A 5,590-nucleotide genomic window follows, 5' to 3' on the forward strand; every position below is an offset into this window, starting at 1 on the left:
GATGGATGATTGTAATCTGTGAGCTGGTGTCTCTTAACCCAAGATACTTTTTATCATCAACCCAGATGTTTTCCCCAGCATTTCTCAAGAGGAAACTATCCTGTTTAATCAAGTAGCATTGTACCACACGAGCTTCAAAATTTTCCTCGGGCTCAGGCCTAGCTATAACCTCGGTTTCCTTAGCAACCTGCCTAGCCTCTTCCTGCGCCACTGAGTGGATACAATAAGTCTGTTTTTGAGAACCCAAATTCACAGTTTTACCCTTTCCATCCCCACAGTCCAAACTCCTGTGGCCTAATTTACCACACATTCAGCACTTTATTTCCCTGTACCCAGTATAATTATTTTTATTTCCTTCTCCTTCAGTGGGACCAATGTTAGTCAGGGCCTTGTCAGTTGGACTTTTAGTTTGTGGCATATTTCCCTTATTTGTCACTGAGGCAGGGCTTTCCTTGGCATATTGAAATTTGTTTTTGGGGTACTCCCACACTTTCCCGCCAAATTTCGGACCATCAAATCCATGGTCTCTAATTTCATTAATTTGGTCAGCTAATGTGGCTGCCTCCTGTATAGTTTTGGGATGTCATTCTTTTACCAGATATTTCAATTTCTCATTGATGGTTGCATAAAATTGTTCGAGCGCTATAATCTCCCTGATCTTCTGAACTGAATTGGCACCCTCCTGCTCTAGCCACTTTGTGAGGTAATTTGAAATTTTGGCTCCAAGATGAGCAAACGTTTCTTCCCTCACTTTTGTCACACCCCTGAACTTTCTTAACTGTTCTGAGGTGATTCCAAATCGGGTGTAAATTAATTGTTTAAACATGTCAAAATTTCTAGACTGGTCTTCTGGCATTTGCACATATATTTTGGCTAAAGTTCCACTAATTCTAACCCTTAATACTATCATTTTTTCCTCATCTTTTACTTGGAAATCTTTGCATGCTCTTTCAAATGAGACAATAAAAGCCTCCGGATTAGCCTTCTCTTTGTTTTTTTTAAAAATAATATTTATTCAAATTTTCAAGATACAAAAACATTTTAAGCATAAACAAACAAAAACAGAAAAAAGCAAAAGAAAAAAGGAGAGAAAAGTAAACAAGATTCAAAATAACTTCATTTTATTATCTTGTGTCTTAGACTTCCTCATACCTCCCTTTTTGTATTCAATTTAATCATTGTTTCAGCAAATTCTTCCCATATTTATATAAAAAAAGAATAATTTATCTTAACAATCTATTTCAAATTTATCAATATTACCTTTAACTTTATCTTTACTTTCAAAACCATATACCTTTAAATTTAGACTTTAAATTATATTTATACTTATTATCTTCAAATCTTTCTACTAAAGCCAATTATTTCCTTTCTGCCACAGTCTATTATTTCACAAATGTTACTCAGAAATAGCCAAATATATAAAAGAAATTTCTCTTCTAGTTTTGTCCATCGTCCCTTTCTTCCTGGTTTCGGGTTGCGTCCGTCCTTTCTTCCCTTTAATCTTAATTTTCAGTCCGGTGTTCTAATGTCTGAGGCTCTCAAGTCACTTCCATGCCACCTCTGCAGATTTTCTTGCTCCTGGTTGTGATACGACACTTTCTTGTCCCTTGTTGAAGTCTTTCGTACTTTCTTCCCCTTCTCCTTGGGGAGTGGATCCCTGGGAAGTTCCATACAGTCATAGTCTCCATTTTCATTTATCAGGTTGTTCCATCCCCATTGTTAAATTTATATATATATATATATATTAAATATCCTTTGCCAACAAAGGTCCGTATAGTAAAAGCTATGGTTTTCCCAGTAGTGATGTATGGAAGTGAGAGCTGGACCATAAAGAAGGCTGATCGCCAAAGAATTGATGCTTTTGAATTATGGTGCTGGAGGAGACTCTTGAGAGTCCCATGGACTGCAAGAAGAACAAACCGATCCATTCTTAAGGAAATCAGCCCTGAGTGCTCACTGGAAGCACAGATCCTGAAGCTGAGGCTCCAATACTTTGGCCACCTCATGAGAAGAGAAGACTCCCTGGAAAAGTTCAAAGTTCAAAGTTTGATTTATTACGGCCATTGGCCCATATCGAAAACAATACATCAAAATTTATCCATAAACAATACAATTTAAACAGTATAAAATCCAAGTTAAAACACCCATATAAAACCAATTTTACTTCAATTAAGTAAACACTATACACAATAAGCTCCCTCAATGTAAACCGCAATTCAAATCCCTCAGATTTTGGGAGATATGCGTCTTAGTTCTGGCACTTATTGATGGTTCTCAAGTTTAGCTAAGCTGTCAGAGTCATACAGTGATCCATTTCTCCTCTTTTGAAATAAGACATTAATCAGGTATCTAGCGACTGCAAGGGATCTACTTGTGTCTTCGTCGTTTAATAAGTATATTATTTGGGCTTCCTGAGGTCTGTCAGCAATTTTCGATAAATATGGGGCCAGAAACTTGGACCGTGAAGCCGAATGTAATGGACAACAGAAGATTATATGATATAACGATTCTATAGATCCACTTTTACAGTCACAGAGGAGTGAGATCTGTCCGTTGGAGAGTCTGTTACCCAACACATTTGATGGGAAAACATTGAATCTAGCCTTTATAAAGGCATACCTGTGCATCACCACAGATAAGGTAGTTAGATAAGATGGAAGTTTCGTTGGAGGTGTTAAGCCAAGGTTTATCGGCGAACAGGTGCCACCACCTGTCGCAATATTAAATTGTAAATCCATCTCCTCTAATTTGTGAGTTATAATTCTCTTGGCAGAAATTAAATCCAATTTTAGTAGTTCAGATGGAGATAGTCCTAAGGACACAAGTTTCCCATGTATTATTTTTGCCCAAGGGCTAGGGAAGTCATCACTCCCTGGAAAAGACCCTGATGTTGGGAAAGATGGAGGGCACAAGGAGAAGGGGACGACAGAGGACGAGATGGTTGGATAGTGTTTTCGAGGTTACCAGCATGAGTTTGACCAAACTGCGGGAGGCAGTGGAAGACAGAAGTGCCTGGCGTGCTCTGGTCCATGGGGTCACGAAGAGTCGGACACGACTAAACGACTAAACAACAACAACAACAAAAATATCTTTATTGAGTTTTCCGAAATTAATTTATAAAATAAAAAGAAAAAAGACAAAACATCACAGAAAATGCAAAAAAACCCAAAAACACAAAATTAAAACAAATACAATTCCAAACACTTACTTCCCTTAACTTATTTCTCAGACCTCCTCTCACCTCCCCTTCTTGTATTCCAATTTAAATTATTAATTCAACAAATCCTTATCTTCAGAGTTAAACATAAAATACTTAAACAACGTTGCTCATTACACTTTTCCTAAAGTCGACCAAAATTCCCCTTCCACGGCTTTCCCCAGTTGCAAACAAATACTAGAACCTAATAAAAGTAAATCAAATAATAGTTATATACCCTTTGGATTCCCTTACCCCACCCTCCCCTTTCCCGGTTTCAGTCCCCAAAAAGTGTTCATCAGCTCAATATCTTGTCTAGCCTGGAGATCTCACGTCCGAGGCTTTTAGATCCCCCATTGTTAAATTTATAATCCAGACAGTAGTTGCTCCAAAAGTACTTGTTCTCTTGTTTCACAGTCCCACTAGAGCTAAGAGTCCCCTTAACTCCAGAAGTTTGCAGACACCCTTTGGATTCAACGACGTTAGGTCTCTCATTTTGCGACTTTTGAGGTATAATAGCAATCTCTTCCATCTCCCACTGCCCTTGGGTTTGCTTTAAGTCAGTTTCCTGGGTCAGTTGTTGTAAGGTTTCACTCTCTTCTTCTCCTGTCAATCCATACTTTCTAGCTACATACGTTCTGTTTTTGTTGATTTATGCTCTAAATGTTTTTGTATTTTGAAAATCTGAATAAATATTATTCTAAAAAAAAAACTAAAAAAAACCCAAAAGGTGGCATGAGAAAGGAGAAGGCCTGACCTCAACTCCACAGAGTCTTTACCCTCTGAGGCAAATGCCTGCAGGTCTCCAGGCACAAGTAACCTGGGTTCACGTCCCATTCTCCAGCACTGACCTTCTCTCTCCCCCCCCCAACAGCTCTCTCTCCCCTCAAACCAGCTGGGCTGCAGAATTTTCCCTTTCCTCCCCCACCCCTTAACCAGCGTGCAATCTCTCTATCCCTCCCTCCCCCCCATCAAAGGCAGCCTTGCAAGTGATGTGGACCAAAGCATCGGTCACTGTGACTAGATGAGGAATGGCCATAGCTGGAAATAGAAATTCTTTGGTACCTTGGCCACCTGGGCCATAAATGTTGGGTCCATAAATGTTGTGTCCTCAAGATAAGCTGTTCCGTCACTGAAATTCCCTCTGAAATAGGCCATCTCCACACTTCCTAGACACATCTGTCCTGTCAAGAGGCCATTTCAGTTTGTTGGTCTGGTCCTCATTTGGGCTATTATCACCTCTAGACCCTGATCCAGCCCCTGCAGAGACCCACCTGGTTCAGATGATACGGAGGGATAGAGCTGACTGTCATCTGCATATCGGGGCCACCTCACTCCAAATCTCCAGCTTGTGACCTAACACAGCATAGATGTTAAAGATCATGGGGGACAGAAAACATGGAATCTTGTGGGACCCCCACAGTGCAATTGCCACAGGGCCGGGCATAAGTTCACCAACTTCTGGTAGCAGTTCTGCAGATAGGAGTGGGATCATCATTGTGCCTCTAATATACAACTTGCAAAGTCACTCTAGGAGGATACCATCCATAGTCAATGGCATCGAAAGCTACTGAGAAGTCAAGGAGCATTAGCAGAGACACACCTTGGTTGTCTCTCTCCCAATACATGTCATCAAACAAGGCAGCACAGGTCTAAATCCAGATTGAAATGGGTTCAGCTAATCTGTTCATTCTGAAATTGTTTGGTGACCATTCTCTCAACCACTTTACCTCAAAAGCAGTTGTTTGTCATTAAGTGGTAGTTGTCATACACCTCATTCTGTATTGGAATATTTAATCAGAATATTTAACCATTTTGCAATCAGAATCAATATAATCATTATGATATAAATTTGAGCAACAATTATCATTATTTCTCTTCTGTTAAGATTATCAATTCAGAGGGAACTGTGCAGACAAATGGTGTTAATGGTTCTATAATGTAAAATTGTATTATGACACTGAATATCAGGTGTAGTAGATATAGTTGAAAAGATTGCAATTTATATACCTTTGCTTTTCATTGTTTGCCTACATAACTTATTAAATGAAATCAAATAATAAATGTTGCACTTAAAAAGAAAAGAAGAAAAGAAAAGCAACGATGGTAATCCAATTATTGCATTCTCAAGAATTAATAGAGAAGATGCAGGAAGAAAGGGGAGGAGGGAAATTCATGGGAATTTGTGGATTTCTTTCTGTTTTGGTTGTTTGACAGCTGTAATCTGAGCTCTGACTAAAGGGACAGACAGATGTGCAAGAACTACGATAGTGGGCAAGAGGGGGTTGTGCCCATGCCTGAGTCCAGGGGAGTATCTGGGGAATGAGCAGAGTCTGTTCCCGGGCTTTTCACCTACCTCAGGTGTTCACCCTTGGCTGACCTATGCTGGAGCCC

This window comes from Podarcis erhardii (genome assembly GCF_964252035.2).
Source record: "Podarcis erhardii genome assembly, chromosome: 16".
Taxonomy (NCBI): domain Eukaryota; kingdom Metazoa; phylum Chordata; class Lepidosauria; order Squamata; family Lacertidae; genus Podarcis; species Podarcis erhardii.